The sequence below is a fragment of the Phoca vitulina genome, unplaced genomic scaffold (assembly GCF_004348235.1).
Source record: "Phoca vitulina isolate PV1807 unplaced genomic scaffold, GSC_HSeal_1.0 scaffold1, whole genome shotgun sequence".
NCBI classification, from domain to species: Eukaryota; Metazoa; Chordata; class Mammalia; order Carnivora; family Phocidae; genus Phoca; species Phoca vitulina.
Window position 1 is genome coordinate 94145775 of NW_022589704.1, and position 21478 is coordinate 94167252.

At 42.3% G+C, this 21478-nt stretch overlaps 1 protein-coding gene across 6 annotated transcripts in view; it reads left to right on the forward strand.

The window, feature by feature from the left end:
- NCKAP5 (NCK associated protein 5) overlaps nucleotides 1-21478 on the forward strand; it is a 974611-nt gene that overhangs the window by 86548 nt on the left and 866585 nt on the right. The window contains exon 1 of one of the 6 annotated variants that reach the window (XM_032411690.1): nucleotides 8882-9190. The exons of the other annotated variants lie outside the window; for them this stretch is intronic. The gene's annotated coding sequence lies outside the window, so the exon portion shown is untranslated. Of the gene's footprint in view, nucleotides 1-8881; nucleotides 9191-21478 lie in introns of those variants that run through there. 6 annotated transcript variants of the gene reach the window in all.

Below are 21478 nucleotides of genomic sequence, written 5' to 3' on the forward strand. Positions count from 1 at the left end.
CAGAGTGAATGAGTCTCTCCTGGGGACTGGACATAATTTAGTGCTGGTGTGGAAGTCTGCTGTGGGGGCCAGGGAGGTTACCTACCTCTGGGAATGTGGCTTAATCCACATTCAAGGCCAAAAACTCTTGGTGGAAATGAATCTAGTCTCTACATTGAAATGAGAGCGAGATCTGCTTATTTTATGTCCAAAATAAGGAATGTGTTCCAGGAGAGGCCCTGAAGAGCTGATATGTGGCACTAATGATGACCTTTGGACTTTCTAACCTCGTGTTAAGCACAGTTCACACTCAGTCAACAATACCATTGAGGAACTAGGCTCCCCTACTAAGTATGACTAAGTTCTTTGTATCTAAGAGGTTGGTGCATCATGCTCAATTAGCTGCACATTACTGTCAGGTTACCTTAACTTTTCCGTTTCTGACATAAAATCTGTTACCACCTTTCATCCTTAGACTAATGGTCCCTACACTTTCAGTTTATTTTCTTCAAAACAGGGGTAAAAATATTTTTCTATGTATTTTCTATTATACCTCCCAATCAGTAGACGCCCAAAGAATATTCTATGAGTACCTGTAGCTGTTTGGATTCCAAAATATGCATAGAGCCTGAAATACAGGAGGCGTCCAGTGAGGATTTGTTGTATAAACCGTAAAGTGCTCCATATAATGTTTGGAGAGTGACTCAGTGAATGCATTAGCAAATTCAATAATAAATTTAAAAAATAATGATTTTTTAAAAGATTTTATTGTTTTGAGAGAGAGAGAGAGAGAGAGAGAGCATGCACATGCACCAGAGCGTGTGAGCATGAGCGAGGGGGAAAAGCAGAGGGAGAGGGAGAAGCAGGCTCCCCGCTGAGCAGGGAGCCCGATGCAGGGCTTGATCTCAGGATCCCAGGATCACAACCTGAGCTGAAGGCAGACGCTTGACCGACTGAGCCACCCAGGCATCCCTAAAAGATAATGATTGGTATAGTCTTCAAGTTCACATGACATTTGTTAGACAAAAATGTGTTATTTTCTCTGGACTCCCAATATATTTTTTACTATTATTAATGATACTGATTGCATCTTGGAGGAACAGGCAGGTATGATAATCTGCATCTGCCATGTGGGTTGGAAGAGGGGTAGCTGAAGAAGGAAAAGAGGAGGAAAAGAAGAGAGACAGTCAAGTTTCCTCTTCGGAGGCACTGATGCCTTGCCTCTCTGCTTCCCTGGCACCTGTTCAAGTCTGTGACTGGCATCCCATGTTGGATCAAATCTACCTGCTTACCCTTACTTTGTAGGCCTCATGCTCAGCATCATATTAACTACGAAGTCTAGAATATGGTCTCTGAATCAGGATGACACCAACCTAACTGGGAGGTAAGAGTGGCCTACCAAAAGCAAATGTGAACCCATGAATCCTTGCTCTGTATAATTAAGGGCTAAGCTGGGCACTACAGACGGTCTGGGTCAAAAGAGCTCAGGGAGCAGGGTTCAATAAGGGGTGAGTAGACAGGGCAAGAATAATGTAGTTTAGTTCAGTTTATCCAGCCCTGCCTGTGAGTGTGTATCCCTTCTCTGCTCTTTTCAGCAGGTGGGAGTAGGGGATGGCTGGCGGGTGGGCTCTCAGAGGTCAGGGATACCATCCTGAAACCGTTTTAGGTAACCAAATTCTACCCAAGATTTTATTTCAAAAGTATCCTATTGCTAAAATAACATTCTAAAGGCTCCTTATTATAGTAACTATGCTCTTCCTATACAAACAAGGAATGTATCATTTTTATATTTATTCAGAAGGTATTAGCCACATCATAAGTGTTTCTAACCCAGCAGCAGCATCTCATGACCTTGACTGATAGGACTTACGTTATTATGATCAGTCAAAATAATAAATGATAACTAATAAAATTAATGGGTATTCTTCTTTGTTATTAGAAAAGCTATATTTTATTTTATTTTTTTAAAGACTTTATTTATTTATTTGACACAGAGAGACACAGCGAGAGAGGGAACACAAGCAGGGGGAGTGGGAGAGGGAGAAGCAGGCCTCCCGCTGAGCAGGGAGCCCGATGCGGGGCTGGATCCCAGGACCCTGGGACTATGACCTGAGCCGAAGGCAGACGCTTAACAACTGAGCCACCCAGGCACCCCAATAAAGCTATGTTTTAAAATAATTTCCCCACCGGTAGATTTTTAGGTTTAACAATAGATTATTATACCCAGGAAAGGCTTAATCTGTCTTCAAATAGTTCCCCTGGATTTATTTAAGGTATAAAGTTTAAAACAGCAGTGACAATAGAGCTGAGAGGCTCTATTATCTGCAGAGTTAGGTCTCACAGGCTCGCTCATTCCTCAGGGGAATTATGGAGTCTCCTAGTACTGTGTGGTTTTCTGGACAAAGGACCATTTCTTGATACCACAGTGAGCTTTGCCTGGGAAGGTGAGGAAAGAACAGGGACTTCCTCTCTGGGGAGATACACTAAATGTGCATCATCCTTGCTTGCATGGTGACCACTTTCTCTCTGTTGGTCTAGGGCAAGAGGGCAGAGCTGGCCCTGGACCTGAAAAAACCCATCTGGGTTAAAGCCCAGCCTGACGCATCCCCTTGAGCCTTGGCTCATGTTTCCACAGTTGTTCTTTGTACCTGAGTGAGCGGCTCTCCCTCTGAACGCCCCCCATTTCTGCCACTGCTCTTGACTTCCCAGGGCTATTGGGTTGGGGACAGACTATGGAGAGGGTTGCCTGTCTTTCTCTGATCTGTAAGGATACCTTTTCTAAAGGGCCTGTGAGGAATACTTGCCACAAAAATAAGGTGTTTCTGGAGCCTAAAATACCAGGCCATCAGAGAAAAGAACTCTTTGTGTGTGTGTGTGTGTGTGTGTGTGTGTGTGTGTGCGCGCGCCAGGTTCCAAAGGTGAGGGGAAGAAGAAAGAAGAAAAGGCACACCCCTCTTCCAGCCCATCCCTACAACAGAACCCTGCCCTGCCTTCCCTCCAGCATCCCTGCTTTTGTCCTTTTAGCTTAAGAAGATTTGTCAGCATGAAAGGAGGAATGCTGGGGCCCCTGGGGGCTCCAGAGTCAGCCCAGGGCTCTGCTGGCCATTTGGGCAAAATCAGGCGGGGTTTAGAAGCCTGCGACTCTGTCCCCTGGGGACCCAATCCTGCTTCCTCCCCCCGGGGTACCCTAACCTGTTAGCTCCCTTTCTTCTTTGCATCCCAGGGCAGTTGTCAGGGGTTGGTCTGGGGGGCGGCAGGCAGGGACCATTAGGTGCAGGAGCCCCAGTACATTTCAAGGAGCACGAGGAGCTGACTGTCAAGCCATCCAGGACAGGCTTTATTCAAGGCACCAATCACACAATAATCGGCGTCTCACACATCGAAGAGTCAATGGCTGTCTCCACCCTCTTCCTTCCCTCGGTGCGATCACTGATTTTAATGGCTTCTTTGTATCTGATGAAAATTGAACTCAGGGTCTTTTTATTTAGACAATCCCCACAGGCCACAAAATGAGTTGCTTTCTCAGTCTGTGGACAGCCATGTCTCTCGAGGCCTCCTTCAGGCTCTGGTTTCAGGAGGACTCTGTTCTCAGGTTAAAAGGAATGCAACTTGCATCTTGTAGTTTAATGAATTTGCATAAATCTCTGAGGTAGCATTGTTGGACCTGGCTGGCAAACTGGACTTCAATGCCGTACATCAGATTGGTGTAAAATCGAAGTGAGGGGGAGAGTATGGCTCCCCTCCCCCTCCCCTTTTCCCACCTCCTCCGGCCCGGCCCTTTTTATTTGGGGCAAGCAAAGTAGTTAAAAATGTCAAACTCACAGTATGCACTGTCAACAACACAATGAGGAGGCTGAAATAAAATCCTCCAACTTCATGGTGATACTTTATACTTACATAGGGCCTTTCATCAAGAGTCTTCTCATGCCTGAGGAACATTAACCCCCGCTTTTCCTCTGGGGCTGGACCCAGAGCCTGAGCTGGGTGGGAAAGCAAATGCATGGGGGGACAGCACCCCATTTCCAGGACACAGTTTTATGGTAGGTCTCATTTTACATCTTTCCCCTTCACCTTTTTCAACAAATGTTTGCCATATCAGCCCCTCTCCAGAGGTCCCTGGTGCCCCAATCATGTCAACAACCCAATAGACTACATGTATGTTGAGGATACCAGCAAGCGACACCCCCCTTTCCCCCAATGAGGAAAAAAGTATTTGTAAGTTTGAAACTTGATACATCAGGAAATGCATCAAAGCAGTTGTTAGGAGAGTAATCTGCACTTCGTTGGGCTTCACACTTTATGGTGTGCTCTTGTTTTTGTTTGATTTATATAGGGGACTGCTGTAACATCTGTAGCGATTAAAGCCTGAAAACGTTTCTATCTGACTGTGTGTTTGGGACCATCATTGTGACACCTGTTTTGTCTTTTCCAAGTTGCATTTTGTGCACCAGCTTTGTGTCAGATGTGATCCATGAAGCTAACAGCTACCAGGAATTTGCCTGTTGGTCACAGTGCTCCTTCCTAAGGAAACTGGATGAAGCTACTTGGTCTTTATCAATGTCTGGTTGTAGACAAGAAGGTCTGATATTCGTTTCTCTTGTTATAATCGGTGCTTCTTAAAATATGGTCTGAAGACCCCTGCATGAGAACGATGTGGGCCACTTCTCAAACATGCAGATTCTCAGGGCCCCTAGACACTCACTCTAAAAAGCCAGGCTGGTTTGAATGCTGAGGTGTGCCCATGTTATTCCTTCTAAATTCTCTCCTGCTTCCTATTTCTGATCATATTAACTTTTACGGGGTAGACTGGCTGGCAACAGGCAATCTCTTAAGCATCGGCAGAACCATTAGCTCCACAAGAAAAAACAGATATCGGAACAAAGTTATGAGTTACTGAAGGCTCTGTGTAAAGGGAAACACTTAAATGCCTGTTCTTCAATATTTTCTCCTTACAATTGGAGCTTGCACATCTCCAAGAGCCTGCAGAATTTACTCCACCAGTGATCCTCTGGGCATAAGTCCCGTGAGTATGATTCCCATGGTCTTTGCACTGGTCTTTGAGGCCTACACCATATCTCCTCTAAGAACTAAGCAGAACAGCTGGGTTATGGGAAGAAACAGACATCACACTAGTTTGATATTGAAGTCTGAAGGTCTATTGAATGTCTAGTGTCATGTGTCACATATCGGAATCAGAGCTGAGTGCTTTAACAATGACTACATGTATCTAATTCCAATTTGTCATTATTCACATTGGTTTATCAAATCTCTTTTTAGTATTCACAATCATGAAATGGTGGATCTACCTCTTACTATTGTGTGACCATAGTCAGATTATTTAAGTAACTGTGGGCCTCAGTTTCCTTAGTTATAAAAGGGGAATGATAATAATAGTACGTAACTCACTGGGTTATTTTTAAAGGTAAATTAGGTAATGCATTTAATGCAAGTAGCACACACAAATGCTTAATAAATTGCAGTAGTTATACTTGCTTCTGGGGATAAGAGGTAGAGAGAGAGGGGAAATCAGACACTGGAGGTAAAATCTGCACCTGTGATGATAGTCTTGGTAGGTCCCCAATGATACACGACCATCACCAAAAAGCATCTCTAAGGGACCTCTTTGCTGTGTTTCACACCTCACAGATCTGATTACCATCTCTGACTTTAGGGATTTTCCAGAAAACACTCAACCACGAAGAATACAGTACAAGAGGTTTTGAAAATTGAGCAGACAAGTAGACAATCGTATGCCTTTTGTAACACCAGCTGGCAGTCCTCCATGGGTGAGGGCAGGTGTCATGGGGGGAGAGGGGATTGCCTGAAGGAGGCCAGGAAGGCCCCGACAGGGGAGGTGAGCTAAGCATCTTAGCATGTGAGGAGGTAATTTGGGCAGCTGCATTAATGATCACTTGGTAGAGGTGGGGAAGACAGTGCCCCCCCACCATCTTTCCCTTATTTAATTTTATACTAAGTTGTAAGTCAAGTTTAATACTTGTCTTTAACTTCCACTTAAGAAAGTGTGACCCTATCACACCCAAGGGGCTCCAAATGTGCATTTAAACAGAATCTGGCTTCAGGTTCCTATAATGTGTGGATTATAGCAAAATAAAAAAAAAATGCAGGAAATACGGGCTGTGCTTTCCTTCTCTCGAAATTTTTACAGACATAAAATATCTTCTCACTAGGAAGGAAGACAAGACTCCAGAATGTTTTCTCTAGAGGAATAGAAATAGTGCTTTGAAAAAATCTAGCTTACCTTGGTGGAAATTTCTAGTCATTCTTTCTCGTGGACTTTTTCCCCCTAAAGAAAAACATCGTGTCTAATGCATGGCTTATGCCTGCGGGTTTCTGTCATAGAGGTCTTGTTGGCTGTGTGTAGAGGAGACAGACCTGTGCATTGTGCCATCACCCCAGGCCACTGAATTTCAAAGCCCGGAGTCCTTAACAAAGCTCTGAAGACTCTTTATGGATTAGACTTTTCTAACTTTCCTCTGGAGAGTTCCTTAATGTTAGACCAGCCATGACAAGGAGCTGGGCCAACCTGTGCCCTTACAAGCTTTCTGACTTGTCCTCCTGTGCTTGCTAGCCACTAGCGAACAGAACCAGAGCGGTTCATACTTGTCTTACCTGAAAATTCCATTTGTCAAACGGCAATTGCACAACAGAAAAGTCAGCACTTTATGTTCTGAACACTTAACTTTAATCATTGCTTAAGGTGAACAGAGTCTAAGAGGTTTTCAAACCAGTCCTCCGATGTAATGGAAAGGGAGATTGGTCACCGGATCAGGAATGCAAATCCATTGTCTGGTTCTCACATCTTCCTTACCCCATTCCATCCCCACGTGTTGTGGTAGCCTCGTAGAAACTCTGAGAAGATGTTCAATCAATAGATCTTTAGTGAGCACCTACTATATGTCAGACATTTTTGAAAAAATAGCTGGTCTCATGATTTATTTTGAAAATTATACAATCATGGACTTCTCTTATTTTTAATAACAAAAGTGGAACATGCTCATCGAAAAAAAGATCAAACCACCCATAAGCATACAGAAATGCAAGTTCCTCTATCTCACTCCCTAAGGATAACCACTGTTAATAATTGCTATAATTCCTCCATCATATGCTACATTCTATACTGCAATTTGCTTTATTCATGCAACAAGCAACTGCTTCTTTCTATATCAGTATATGTACAGTTACCTCAATTTTTTCAAAACCTTCTCAGTTTTCTGTACGATGCTTATGCCCTAATTTACGTTTTCTCATATTGATGAATATTAAAGTTATCTCTACTTTATTGGTTTATAAATAATGCTGGAAAGAACATTTTTGGGCTTATATTCTTGAGCTCTTTTGTGAATTTATTGGTGGGATTACTCTGGAAAGTGGAATTGCCTGCTCTAGAAAATCTTTAGGTATTTCTAATTTGTTTTCCATAAATATTGTGTTGATTTGAACCCATCGGAGTTCTGCGCTGCCTTTATGTGATTCCTATATGAAAGTGGAATATTTGGGGGCCTTGGTACCTTCTCAAATCAATAATCTACCACTGCTCCTTGAGAAAATAAGTTTTGGACATGCAGTGAGCATCCACTGTGGGGAAGCAGTGGGATGTGAAGTCATTGTTTTCCAAGGACCAGGAGAGTGTTTAATCTAAATATACACCCCATTCCCTGGAATCTGCCAACCTTATTCCTGCCTCCATTCTTAGCGCCCTCCCCCCATTTGGGCCAAAGATTGACTATGGCAGGCGATTTGAGTGTAAACAAATAACACAACACAATGGTTGCCCTCAAAGACCTTTCAAACTGGGTTGGGGAGACAGAACACAGATGGCTACAAAACAAGCTAAAAATACAAGTCGGTATATAAAAAGCTGCAAATAAATATAAATAGTCAGCAGCATTAGAGCAGTTCAGAGGAAGGAAGGAGAACAGAGTAGTCTAGAGTGTTGAGCTTCATGACAGAGACTCAGTGGAGGATTTGTGGATTTCCCCAGGTGGGGGTGGGGGTGGGGAGAGTACTATTAAAAAAAAAAGTTAAGAACCAGCTGACAGGAGAGATTCCAGGAGAGAGTGGTTCGAAGTGGCCGGGGTGGCTTACAATAGTCCTTGAGATTATTACAGATACTCGGCAAAGATTTTTTTTGGGGGGGGGGGCATGATTGGGGTGGTGCAGGTAGGTCATTAAAATTTTGGGAAGCTGGCAAAATAAAGTGAAGGGGATCAACAGTACACTTATCTTAACACTGAGTAATATATGGAGGTGTTGACTCAATATGTTGTACACCTGAAACTAATATAACACTGTTAATTGCATTGGAATTAAAATTTAAAAAAATTTTTGAGAATCTAAAGAAAGCTTCCAGCACTCTTCTCAGAAAAAAAAAGAAAATCCACCTATTTGCACATATATACAACATTTTGCCTACATTTCAGGGAACACATTCTTCTACCCCAAGATGAAAACCTTTCGAGTATGTCTAAAAAGAGTTGCACCCCAAGACAAGCCATTTAGGAAATACATTAAGCAAGTATCTGTATCACAGCAAAAGCTGTTAGACCACACAAGACATAACTAATAATCATATTTGTGAATCATCAAACTCTGAAGCCAACTGCAAACAGGTGGGTAAACAACTCAATGGGGCCCTCCTGGCATTGCAAACTTTCCCTCCACGTTTTCAGTTTATCCGGCGTCAATTGGTGGAGGCGATTCTGTGTCTTTTTCCGGAGAAAAAGGCTCTGACCTGAGAAAAACCAAGCTCTTGAAAATTTGCATCAATGGGATTATTTACGCATGTATAACTGGAATCCGCTCCGAGATGCCGATTTTGCTGCAGAAAAGATACTCTTGCTCCCCACCCCCTCCTTTCTTTTTGACAGTCAGTTAATAAAGACTCAACAATAAGCAGCTGCCAGTGATGTCATTTGGGACTTTGTCCACGGAGCTTGTATTTACAAGCTCGGAGCAACCACGGAGCCGCGGCCCAGGGAGCGAGTCTCCGCAAACTTGCTCTGAATTCGCTGCAGGACTTCGCTGCTGCTTTGGATGTTCAGGAAAACTGAGCGTGGTCTCTTAGCACGGCCTTTTAATGCTGCAAAAATAAACAGCGGAAAACCTCGGGAAGAAATTTTTAGCTGGAAAGAGCCGTGGCTGTGTCTGTCTCCAGGACTGTGATATGTATTGATTGAAGAGCTAACTACAAGTAAGGCTGGGGGCTGGTTTATTTTATTTTATTTATTTTTTAACTCTTGTAACAGTTTTTCTTATTTATACAGCTTGCTTTCCTTTTAAAGTGCGATGATGATGTTTAGGTGTTTCTCCAGGCTCTCTGGGCTGCCACACAAGTAGGCGTCTGTTCCTAGTAATTATAGTGTGCTGAAGTTGCCGGGGGGTAGGTGTAGAGGACTCCTCTCGTCTGAGAATAGGCACCGGGGTGTAGATAACAGAGAGTGAATTCCTAGTCCTCTTTTGACTCTGCTGGGAGGCTGGATTTCTTTTCTTTTCTTTTTTTTTTTTTCAAATAAAAAGCAACCAGCCATACAAAAAACTACTGGGTTGACCTAGGAATTTTAATAGAAAATGACAGACTAATTTTTAATTAACTAGTGTGCTGGAAGGCGGAAACCCACTTTTTGTTTTTGGTCTCTGATCCTTTCTGTGGTTTGTAGTTTTCTCATATGTGCATGTTGTTTACAGTGTCTTGTTCCCTCCTGCCTACACCCTCGCCACACACACACACACACACACCACACACACACACACACACACACACACACACCCTGGCTCATTCATTCTTGAGGAATTTGAAAGTATAGAAAAATGTTTTGAAATTGAAACCGTTCCTATCTGGATATTTTCCCATTGAGTATCTGGAGAAATGTTCACTGTCCTGACTTGTCTTCTGAGCTGGGAACCTGAATTCATGGACTACTGAAAAAGTCAAATTCTGACACTCAGCTAGGTCTGGATTCAAGATGCACATCCTCTCTTTGCCTTCCCTTCTGGCTCTTTAGAACTGTCCAGATACCCTTGGGGGGATAGGAAGAGGGGGCTCCTTGTGCCTCCAGCCTGGACGCAGGCTCCCTCTTTATCACAGCCGCACGGGGCCACCTGGAAGTTCCCCTTCGGAGACGCGCACCTTGAGCTGTCTGCTGTGGGCCTTGGGCTGCTGGGTTTGCTCTTCAGCGCCTCGCTGTCCATAGCAACTGGTGGCTGATTCCTGCCATCTAGAACGGACAGCCAGGCTGCGCGGGTTGGCAAGAAGTGGCTCTTAGCCTGTTAGCTCCTGCACACGAACTCTGTGACTCACTCCCGGAGCCCCAGCCTGCTCCTCACTTCAGCTGCTCTGTCCCTCGCCCAGGAGAACAGGGGTAGCCTTCACTGCTTTCCCCCTTTTCTCTGCTTTCAGAGACTTGTAAGAAGCCAGGGCCAGAAAGGTCCTAAAATATTCCACTGTCTTCCATGGATTTCTACGGTGGGTGACCTCCTGCCTGTTTGTCAGCCCCCAGTTTTTCCATCAGGGCACACACCCCCTGCTCGGATATGTTTCATGTATTGAAAGTGCTTTGCGTGACTTTTCATTTAAAATAAGGGATCTGCTACTGAGACCACTTTCAAGTTAGTAGTCAGAGCACATCGTTTTTACAGAAGGAAACCTGAGGCACAAGGAAGGGGGATGGTTGGTCCGGAGTCCCCTGGCAAGATGGTGGCAGACCTATAGCTGGAGACTCGGTCCTTCGTGCTCATTCCAGCCTGCCTTCCACATTTCCATTCCTGCAGATGATGGAAGAAGTGGGCTCCACGTGTGGTTGCTAGGTCTCCCTGTAGGAACAGGGCTGGGTGAAGGTGTATAGATAGAGTGGTCTGGCCCTGTTCCTGTGTTGTCTTTGGCTCTGGGTATGCTTCTAAATGTCTCCGTTCCTCATTCTTTTTGCTAGAGAGCCAAAGGGAACTCTGTGATTATTTTACAGCTAATCGCCACAAGGCCAAGGGAGGTGATTCTGGCAGTTGAAATAGTATAAAAGGTATCTAGCATCACTTACAGGTCACAAGATGTCAGGTGGTTCCCAGCTCTGACAATCTGTGCTTCGGCTTTACTTTCAAGTCTCAACCTTTTTATTATTATTATTTCTTATTGACCACACCTTGCTTTTCTGGAGCCCTTCTTGCCAATAGAACCTTCTCTTCCCTTTCTCACTGATTCCTCACCCCCCTTCCTTCTCTCACAGCAGCCTGGATTTCAGATTCTAACCTTCAGCTCAATTCCACTCACACCCTACATACCTTTTCTCTCTGGAACCTTCCATGCCCCCGACATCCCTGCCTATCAGATCCTCCCATGAACTCTTGGAGTTGTCGTGATGATTTCCTTCTTTAGACCTTCATGATGTCTTGTGTTAACTTTCGCTGTGGGATCTGGAGCTCCTTGCCACATAAATCCCTCTTTCCACTGAAAACAAAGGCTGTGTTTTAATACTTCCTATATCCACAGCCTCTAGTACAGAGTCATTGTTCAATGTATAACACTAAATAAATGAATAAGTGAATGGCTAATCTTAAGTATCCCTTTTCCTTCATCAGACATCCAGCCCTCTGCACTTGGTTGACAAACTTATCACATAAATGTGTTGAGTGGCTTTACATTCTTTTTCCCTGGGGTTGAAGGCCTTCAAGGCCAGACTCCTGAGCATGCAAACAGGACTATTCCTGATGTGGTATCAGCCAGCCTACTCCGGCTCATTCTTCTCCGCTCCTCCACACCTACTTGCATATCTGTCCCAGAGCTTCCTGGCCTGACCGTTCATCTGAACCTTCCACTAAAGGTCCAAAGGCAGCAGGGCATAGCGATGGAGGACTTGGTATCTGGAACTGGACCGCCCAAGCTCAAACGCTGCTTCTACCACATTCTGCCTTTATGATCTTTGTTAATTCCCTTAACTTTTCTGTTTGAATTTCACATCTTTAAGATGTGGCTTATAAGAGTGACTACCTCATGAAGACCTGGGGGTGGATTACATAAATTAATATAGCTAAAACACTTAGCACAATGCCAAGCATATATTAAGTACTAATGAGTATTAGCTATTGTCATTATTATTTACCTTGCAGATGCCCATGTCCCACTCCAGACTTAATGAAGCAGCATCTCCAAGGTGGGACTCAGGTCCAGACATTGTTAAAAAGTTCCTCGGATGATTTGCATGGAAATGACTGGCTTGGCTACCCACGCTGCTTTCTGTTACCTGAACAAGCTGGGCTTCTATGTTCTTTCGCACCCCTCCACCTTTACATTCTTGCCCATGGCACCTCTCCATCCACCCAGTTTATTCTCCCGGGCCTTGCCAAATTCGTAATCTCACGCATAGCTCAGCACTTGGCACCAAGTGAGTTCCCAATAAATGATGAAAAAAAGTGTATGAGTGCATGCTTCATGGGAACTGTAGGAGAAGATTTATACTGTTTTCTTCCCCCTAATCACTATTGAGTGATTGCAGGATACCAGGCACATTTCTAAGCTCTTTGCACATGCTGTCTCATGATGATCACAATGCACATTTTCCAGGCAAGGGTACTGAGGTTCAGAAATATGAGGTCAAATGGGCAGTAAGAGACAAGAGCAGGATTTGAACCCCAAGCCTATGGTCTTAACCTTTCACTGTACTGCCCTCTGGTTATGGAAAGCGTTTTTTCCTCATGAGCTTTGCCAATGCGGAACTTTGATTTTTCTTGTCTTCTCCTGGGCTGATTGTTCTGGTGGAGCTGCAAATTAGATGAATACTTCTAGGTGTCAACTGGTTGAACTGGCAATTCACATTTTCTAGTTTTTTAGAAATGTCTAACCAGTCCTTTGGTGTTTGTTTTTCTTTTAGTCTCAGATAAGAATCCTCTTGCAGGCTAGCCCAAGTTTATGGCTAAACATCAAGATTATTTGCATTCTTGGTATGGGTGTTGGTAGCCGAGTTCAGCCTGGTCGAGAGTGTAATCCAGGCGATTCAAATTAAAAAAAAAAAAAAAAATGGAAACGATGGTTGGCCATTTGGTTGGTACCTAAAAAGTTTGCCAACGGAAGTGGTAGTATTTTGTGATAGTGGATTTAAACAGCCAGAATGGTGGAGGCTGAACACTGCTAAGTCCTAGAACCAGTTAAACATACCAGGTAACTTATAGGCTTGTTTTTCTCTGGCTCTCTAATTCTGCAAAGTTTAATGCCTTTGGAACTTTGGATTCCCAGTTGTGTTTTCTTATAGATGAAATGATAAATCTCTCAGATGCACAGAACATTACCCACAACGTTTACTATGCCCCAACACATACTTGTCTAATGAAGTGTGTCGTGTTGGTTTGGAAGCCTCAATTACACAAGGTACTTCCCAGTGGTTACATAAATTAATCTTGGTGTTTTCAGGGCAAGAAATCAGCTGTCTCCTTCTTAGAAAGAAACTTTCTGGATTAGTGATTCCTTTGAGTAGAATTTGGATAGACTAGAGGAACCCAATGGACTGAGTTCAAGAGGAAAGTCCCAAACCCAACACTGTGGAATATCAGCTCAGTCAATAATATGGCAGATAAATATCATGGTGTTGAAAGAAGAGCTGTTAGTTCTGAAATGTGGGGACAAATGTTACTGTCAAGATGCATGTCTGACAAACTGTTCTACGAAGGGTATTTGCTTCATTGGGCAAACAATCTGATCCAGGCCAGCCTAAAAAATATGTTCCAAATGGTTCCATTGTCAGTGGTGATGTGTTATTACGAAATTTTTAAAAATCAAAGTAATACCTGCTTAAAGCTTAGAAAACCAAATAGTGTGAAAATGTTTATGTAAATATATAACTACTATATCATCTATAAATACATACATAGTCTATGTATACGTATAAACTTCGCATATGTATACGAAGATCTGTGTATCTCCCAGTCCCCTCTCCATCCTTCCCTCTCCATTCCCACTCAGAGAATTTTTCTACTCTTTTTGCTTTTTATGTAATATTTCTAAATGTTTTTTATCTATTTGTAATAGAAAATTGATTTATTTCCTCTTATGATAGGCAATATATGTTTCTTATATTTCCCATACCTTCTCTGTTCTCTAATCAAAATCATTGATTACATGTATATTTTGTGCTCATTTTTAATGGTCATTGTTGAATCAATTTATTATCACATTTACTTTCTGTTAAAAAATATTTTTCCTAAAGTTATTAATGGCCTCATTAAAAAGCTTATTACTTAATTTTCTAGGAATCTTTAGTTAAAATTTCCCAGTTGTTCCATCAGCTTTTTGACAAATGTGTCAAAGGAAACCTTTTAAAACGTTCTTCATATATCCATAATTAAGTTCTCAAGTCACGATAAACTGTCTTTTTGTCGTTGTCAAGCAAGGGAACTTAATTATCAGTTGAGCCATATCAGAAGCAATTTAAAGGGCCTGCCTTCAACATTTTTTTAAAATTCTAATTATAGTCAATTACTCATACGTGGGTAAATAGAAATGATCTGGTTTATTGTAGTTGGTAAATAACATTCCTAATTTGGTTTTATGGTTTCACGAATATTCAGTACATTTTAATGTGGTAAATATCCTTTGTTTCTGTGTACCTTTGACATCTGGAGTAGCTTCATCAGAAGAAAGCAAATGTTACTTCATGTAAGTTATCATATGAATAGCGAATGAAAGGCCCACTCAAAATGACATTTGTATCTTTCCTTTCTCATTTTCTTTTCACTCATTCTTTCAGCCGAGATTTGAATAATCAGTAATGTGAGATACTTTATTATTGGGAGTAGTTAAAATACTTCAAATTGTTTGCAAGAGACTGTGTTTTTGGAGTTTGCCAGTAGAGGGCCTTATTAAACTGAGTAACATTTCACATACAGATCAGTTGCAACAGTTACCTTGTTGAAGAAGCCAGTTTTTTTTTTTAGGACACCTGATCAATAGCAGTAAAACTATCAAAGTAGTGTTTTCAAGTGCATTGTAATTCTATCTGGAAAAATGAGAAGTCTTAACTTTTCATTTTCATTGTTTTCTTAGGGGGAAATTGGAGAATTCAGATAGATTATTAATAGCCCATCAATCAAACCAGGACTCTGGATGCCAGGAATACAATCTACACATAACATTTCTTTTGGAGTTGGAGCACTGGTCTTTGAGTCTTCTGGGATCTAGTATTGGATGTTGAATATGAGAAAGAAACAAATGATGGTTCTTTTATCCTAGGAACGATTTATACTTGCTTCCCACATTTGAGTGTGCCCCACACTCCACAAAAACAGGTTTTCTGTTTCCTGCACCTGGACCAGAATCTTCTCACTCTATAATATGCCCTTGGTTCAGACCCAGATAGGGAGAATCAAGAGAATCTGTGGGAGCAGAAGAGTACTCTGTGCATTCCCTATCACGCTTATTTTCCATTGAGGGAAGCAGAAGAGCCCTAGGGAAAGGAGCTGAGTTTTCTGAAGTCATTCAGTGGGTTAGGGCAGAGCTCTTCTCTGTATACTCACTGGCTGTTTCCAGCTCCTCCCACCAACCGAAATCTCTCCTTCTTGGGAAGGCTCCCTGCTCCCCACCATCCACATTGGGATAGCTCCTGCCCCACCTGCATGGCCCCCCCTCAGGAAGTCTTTCCCTACTTGTTATCCACTCTCATAGCCTCAGGTACTTGTTTCCCATAGCACTTGTCACTAGTGCAATTAGAAGTATGGTCAACGATTTGATTAAGAACATCTTCCCGTCTAAGCTACAGGTTCCAAGAAGGCAAAGCCTTGTCTCTCCTCTTTAATATTGTAACCTTAGCACCCAGAACGGTGGCTGGCAAATGGTAGGTGCGTAGCAAATATTTAGTGAATGGGTGGATATAAACAAGTTTTCTGATTTTTTTTTTTTTTTTAAAGTTTTTATTTATTTATTTGACAGAGACACAGCGAGAGAGGGAACACAAGCAGGGGGAGTGGGAGAGGGAGAAGCAGGCTTCCCGCTGAGCAGGGAGCCCAATGTGGGGCTCGATCCCAGGACGCTGGGATCATGACCTGAGCCGAAGGCAGACGCTTAAGGGCTGAGCCACCCAGGCGCCCTAACAAGTTTTCTGATTTTGATTTAGTGCTTTGGCCTCTCCATTTTTATACTTATGAACACATTCCTTTTTATAACTCAACTGATGACATTCAAATCTCATGGCATTCAAATGTCTGTGGACTCAGGCATAAAGGCATGGCATTATTATTAATATTATTATTATTTTTACCTAACTTTGAGTGAGTGCCTGTTTATTTCTTGTCATGTAAATGTAGGTATTCATGGCATTTATCAGATGGGAGCTCGAAAGGTATGAGAATAAAGGAAGAAGAGAAGGGACAAGGATTTCTCTTCTCTCATTGATGAGGACAGCAATTAGAAAGAGGAGAATGTCCTGTACTGCGTATTGTGCCTTTCTGTGTTTCCCAGGTTGGTCTGGAGATTTTCTGGATACCTTTTTCCTGAAAGACTGCATCACATACTAGGAAGATCAGGACCTTTGGAGTCCTTTAAGAGAGTAACAGAAACCAATAGACCCAGCTCATGCCTATGTGGCATTTACCCTTAGATCTACCTGGGTTCCAGTTTCTGTTTTGATCTCTATTGACGTGGGGTGAGTTATTTAACTTCAATGAGCACAGTTTCCTTGTCCATAAAATGTAGTAATAGCAATAATGTATTCACCTCATATTAATGAAGTACTTAACAATGTGTCTGGTCCTGTTGTACTTTCTATTAATGCTGTCTCATTTACTCAAGATAACCCTCTGAGATAGATATTAGCATAAATCCCATTTTCTAGATGAGAAAAACAAAGTACTAAGAGGTCAATTTGTTCTAGATTGCCCAGTAAGGCTTTGGACTGGATATTTTGATTCTATGACGTCCTTCTAGTATCATTGTAAGGATTAAATGAGAAGTACCTAGGGTGCCAGCACAAAAATAGACGCACAGTATGTGGTGGCCAGGATCACCATTATTGGCTCCTCATCATTGAAGACAAGACATCACGGGCCCTTGTAAGTAGCTGATTGCTAGAGGGAGATGGGAGGGTTGATGATAACACTGTGCATCTGGGTCATAGGGACTTGTTGTTTAATCCCAGCACCAAATGTCAAAAGCCCCACATACTCAGCATTTTGGCACACACCAGTATTCGCAGCCCCAGACAACCACCAGCCCCAGACTGCCCACTCCCAAACCCCTCCTGGCCATGAATGCATTTATTATGTTCTCACCATGTGGACATATTTTTCATTACTCAACACGTTGCATCTGTTTATGTGATGCCCTAGGTTTATCATCTCTGCATTTTGTTTAGCAAAACTGCCAAATCCTATGGTCTTTTGTATGTGTAGAACTGCTTATGTGAAGCATAATGGAACCAGGTTATGGAGTAGGATGGGTACAAGGAGTGTCCAGCTCCTTTTGGTGAGGTCTTTCTTGGATGCCCGTTTTTTTGCATCCTTAGGGACCAACTTCCCTAGCTCTTCCTGCCCCCACCTCTTTCCCATCTCTCTAACCCACGTTACTTCTCCATCCTTATTTCTCTCAATCTTCCCTCTTTCTCCCTCTCTCCTTCTATTTTCTCCTGTCTTTCACTGTTCTCCTTCTTTAACTTCATTTTTCTCTCCTCCCCCCTCGTATTCCCCAGAAAGGAGAGTAGAGGGGAAGTGAAGATGGTCGGTGTTTTTCAGTGGCCGGGGAGATACAGAAGGGAGTCATTTCAGTTTTCCCACTTCTTCATAACTTCAAAACCCCTAGGGCTCTTTATAATGCTGATCCTGTTTTTTTTTTTTTTTTTTTTTTTTTTTTTTTTTTTTGTACTTAATAATATGACCATTGAATTTTATTTATTTGTTTTTGGATCATACTTTTTTAAAATTTTATTTTATTATGTTAATCACCATACATTACAGCATTAGTTTTTGACACAGAATGCTGATCCTGTTAAACAAAGGACACATCAGAAGTACAAGCCCAAATAAAGAGAGAAACCAAAGAGGCAGCAGCCTGGTGGGGTGGAGTGTAATTTGGAAGGAGAATTGAACAACCCTGCGTGTAAACCACCACAAGCCAGCTGTAGGATCACGTGGCCCCATCTGCAAAGTGAAGGCGGAGATCAGATCGTCTCAAGGCCATTTCTGGCCCTGTGATCCCGTTATTCCTTAACACACAATGACTGCGGTCTGACTCACCATACAGACAATTATCCAAAGCACTGAGGAGCAGAGCCCCTCCCCCAGGACAGTGGGTGCAAGTCGGGGCTGCGTGCTTGGGGGCTCTTGCCGTGTTTGTGATCCCCAGAAGTTCCTTTCTCCCAAAGTGCCGAAGTGATTCGTCCCTGCACAATGCTGTGTGTCCTCACAACAGATGTTAAAGGATCACCCTTGAAAGGGTGTTTCCCCAAAGCATTTAATTATAACCTCCACAGAAGATTAACAGATGTTATAACTGTCTTTACTCTTTGATTAAATAGTTTCTGCATGAGTGGCTTTCTTAGATTTTCCTTCTCTGTTTTGTGTGATCCTTATTATAAAGAGCAGACATGTGTCTTCAATTTTCTAGAGAGAGTTCTTCAACGGGCTTGGTAAGAGTCTTCCCAGATTCATAATTTCATTCTTTCCTATATCTATCTATCTATCTATCTATCTATCTATCTCTAGGAAACCTGGGGCAGGGTGGGCTATACTTGTATAGACTGAACCATTGGTTACAAAGGGTGGCTGAGTGATGGGAATATGAATATTGTTAAGAAGCTGACCTCTCTCCTTATCATTTGTCCGTGGAAGTGACTGATGCCCGTGAATATTCTCTGGGAAAAACAGCAAAGTGGGAAAGGAAAATTCAGCAAACCTTGTGCACCGCCAGGTGCCAAGTGTGCAAATGAGTGTTTGAGCAGAGAGAAAAACAGCATTCATGATGTGAATGTCTGTAGATCTCTCTGGCAATATTTGCTCTGGAAAGATAAGTTATCTGCTGGGAGCCTTATCAACATCAAAAGGGTTATTTTCATGCCATCGTGTAGAACCCAGAATTCCTTCTTTCCATTAGAGACGTGGTTTGTGTGTTATTACTTATCTTCCCTTCTGTTTAGCCCATCAGGAAGGATGATGCCACTAACCTCATGTGAATAAGAATGCTTCTTTCTCATTGTCTCATTGTCCAAATTAGTATTTCTTCCTTGAGAAAAGAAAATTCTATGGAAGGGGTGCAGACATTAGGTCAATTTATGGGTGATGAAAACAAAAGGAACGGACGTGAGGAATACTGAATCAGTGCTGTTGGAGGGGTCAGCTTACCAATAGTCTCCACCTCTCCATATGGAAACATCTGAAAAGGGCTCATAAATCAGGGTAAAGGTCAGTCCTTAGATCAACTTGAAGGAAAAGAGCAAAATAGAATTTAGCTTCACTGGATGAATTAGTATTAAGACTTTAACAAATAAAGGGGGGGGGGAGAAAATACATGGGTTTAATCAAATAGGTCCCATGTAAATTTGATCCTTTTATCTGAAATTGCTAAGGAAGAGGAGGGAAGAAGAGTATTTTCTAAGTATACAATGGACACTGAATATATGTTCTGCTAGAGAATCAAAAGGGAAAGTACCTATCTTTATGGGGTTCACAATGTATTGGAGGAAAGGAGGTAATTGCACATGGGTCATTTTTAAAAAACACTACAAACCAATCAATATGATTACCTTCCAAAGGAATGATCAGAACTTTGCCAAATTCAGAGGTTTTATAAGTAGATGACTAGGATCTTGAACATTCTAAAACCTGTATCTATAAGAAATGGCTACAGAAATTTTATTTATTCAGGTCATTTGGAGGAGGAAAAGGATTTTTAAATCTTTTTTTTTCAGTATAATATACATCTAGGTAAATGCACCTAAGTATACAGCTTGACAAATTGTTTCAAACTCAATAGGCCTGTATTACCAGCTCTCAGAACAAGAAACAGTAGCATCTTAGAAGCCTTCCTCAAATTCCCTTTCAGTTACACCTCTAAGAAAATTTGCATGCTGACTTCCGGTAGCATAGATGAATTTTGGCTGTTTTTGAACTTTATATGAATGGAATCACACCTTATGTATGGTATTCCTTCATTCAAATTGTATGTGTGATTCATCCATATTACATATCACATTTCAGGCTCATTGCTGTACAGTATTATATTGTGTGACTCTATCCTAATATTTCTTCTCTGCTGTTTGTGGGCATTTGGGTAGTTTCCAGTTTAGGACCATTACAAATGGTGCTGCTATGAATATTCTAGGACATGTCCCTTGGTGAACAAACACACACACACTACTTTCACTACTACTTAAGGATAGAAGTTAAAGAGAAGCAATTGTAACCTAATGTTAGGTAGCACTGTTGATCATTTGAAAATTCACAGAAAGGGTCTGGGACCTTATGAAATAGTTCCTTGTCCCTAGAAGTGCTCAGACCGTAATGGGATGGTCTTCACTGAGGAAGAGCGTGAGGGGGAGGATTCTAAGCCTCTTCCATTTACAGGGTTTGTAAATCTAAACTAATAAGCTCTACGGAAACTGCAGGACAAAAGCGGTCAGTTGTTGCTGTGCACCAGATGGTCAGACTGTGGGAGACAACACAAAAGTAAACAGGAGTGATTACACAGACAAAGCTGACGCCGTGGGTGAGGGTGGAGGCCCTCCAGAAAGGGAGGCAGCTCCGTGGGTCGGAGCAGGAAAGGGTGGGATTGAGTGGGGTCATAAAAAGAGATAATATATTAGCGGACGGAAGAAAGTAGAGAAGTTTGCATGCCCCTGCAGGTGTATTTTAAAGTTTCTTTTTTTTAGTAATCTGTACACCCACCATGGGGCTCGAACTCACAACCCTGAGATTGAGAGTCACGTGCTCTTCTGACTGAGCCAGCCAAGTGTCCCCACTGCAGGTATATTTTAGAGAGTGAGTGCCATGTCAGTGGACACAGTGCATTCTACTGAATGCTTAGAACAAATTATGAGCACCAGAAAGCAAAGAAGAGGCTTTGACCAGCCCTGTCAGAGATCACATGATGCCCGTAGGATGCCCTGGGGAAAAGCTGTTCCACAGGGAGGCAGCCAGATGAAACTTACTGGGGTGAAAAGAACAAGGCAACATTTTTGTGGGACCCATTAGATGCTACATGGTGCTTGAACTTCTGTTCCTGCCTTTTTCACATGTTTGATCTATCAGATTTCTAATTTGAGTTTGTTTGCACTTCAGTATTCTTACTTCTGGAACAGCTCATGGTGCCTCTTCATGGTTAATCTCTGTTACAGGTACCCCAGTCACTAGCCTATAGTATCTGCTATTGACCAAGCACCCCACTGAACTCTGTTCCCATCATTGCTGATTCCCCTATGGTATAGGGGCAAGGTGGTGACAAAGAATTATTTGAGATCAGATTTCAGCTATGTCTTATTTTTTTCTACCTTATTTTAATGCTGTCTCATTTCATGAT